Source organism: Nanorana parkeri, unplaced genomic scaffold (assembly GCF_000935625.1).
Source record: "Nanorana parkeri isolate BGI_ZX_2015 unplaced genomic scaffold, ASM93562v1 scaffold52, whole genome shotgun sequence".
In the NCBI taxonomy this organism is placed as follows: Eukaryota; Metazoa; Chordata; class Amphibia; order Anura; family Dicroglossidae; genus Nanorana; species Nanorana parkeri.
In genome coordinates this window covers 1,153,478-1,155,004 of record NW_017306320.1, presented here as the reverse complement: position 1 = coordinate 1,155,004, position 1,527 = coordinate 1,153,478, and positions in this window count along the sequence as shown.

Genomic DNA, 1,527 nt, shown 5'->3' with positions numbered 1-1,527 from the left:
GTTAGGAAAGTGGAGGCGTGTTCACATCGACCTATCATTGAGGTGAAGGGGGGGGGGTTACGTAATCATAGATTTTGTCTTGCACATGATCGCATAATTTAAAGATGAAACTAATCTGCTTATATTTTGTCCTTCATGGTTGCTCTTTTTTTTATTCATTACTTTTTTTTTTAATAGTAAACCTTTCTGTTTTCAAAACATACCCTATTTAGACACTTGGACTTTGTAAATTTCTAAAGAAAGCAAATGGATCATCGCTGGTGGTAGGGTCTGGCGGGCTGCTGTATATTGCTTCCTGAAACCATCACAGCACCCTACCTCAGTGCTTCCTCAAGAGCCCTCAACGCTGATACAAGCAGTGGGCTGCATATTGAGAGGAGTTATGAAAATATTAAAATCACTTTATAGGTGCGTGTTATTATGAAGGAGTAAACAGTTCTAGGCAGACTACATTGGCATACAGACCATCCTTTAATGCCCACATGTGATGCTGAGCCTGCATACATTAAAGAATTGAAAGGCAATGAATGAGAGGGATAGGCTAGGGACAGGAAGGCTGAGGAGGACAGGGCTAGATTATGCTTAACATCCTCTAGCAAGGAAAGGAGGTAGGCTTTAACTGACTTGTTGCAGCTTCTGATACACACTATAAAAAGCTCATAGCATGCAGGAAATGTAAGCTGTTTCAGCACAGGAGAGAAGCCTGTATAACTGTGCAAGATTGAAGGTAAGACTGGAGGTAAGGCTGAAGGTAAGACTGACAGTAAGACTGAAGGTAAGACTGAAGGTAAGGCTGCAGGTAAGGCTGAAAGTAAGGCTGAAGGTAAGACTGAAGGTAAGGCTGCGGGTAAGGCTGAAAGTAAGGCTGAAGGTAAGGCTGAAAGTAAGACTGAAGGTAAGACTGACAGTAAGACTGAAGGTAAGACTGACAGTAAGACTGAAGGTATGGCTGCAGGTAAGGCTGAAAGTAAGGCAGAAGGTAAGGCTGAAAGTAAGGCAGAAGGTAAGGCTGAAAGTAAGACTAAAGGTAAGGTTGAAGGTAAGGTTGAAGGTAAGGTTGAAGGTAAAGCTGAATGTAAGACTGAAGGTAAGGTTGCAGGTAAGGCTAAATGTAAGACTGAAGGTAAGGCTGAATGTAAGACTGAAAGTAAGGCTGAAGGTAAGGCTGAAAGTAAGGCTGAAGGTAAGGCTGAAAGTAAGACTGAAGGTAAGACTGAAGGTAAGACTGACAGTAAGACTGAAGGTATGGCTGCAGGTAAGGCTGAAAGTAAGGCAGAAGGTAAGGCTGAAAGTAAGACTAAAGGTAAGGTTGAAGGTAAAGCTGAATGTAAGACTGAAGGTAAGTTTGAAGGTAAGGCTAAATGTAAGACTGAAGGTAAGGTTGAAGGTAAGGCTAAATGTAAGACTGAAGTTAAGACTGAAGGTAAGACTGAAGGTAAGGCTGAAGGTAAGGCTGAAGGTAAGGCTAAAAGTAAGACTGATGTTAAGGCTTGAATTCAGCGCCCCCCCCCCCCCCCCCGTGTGATG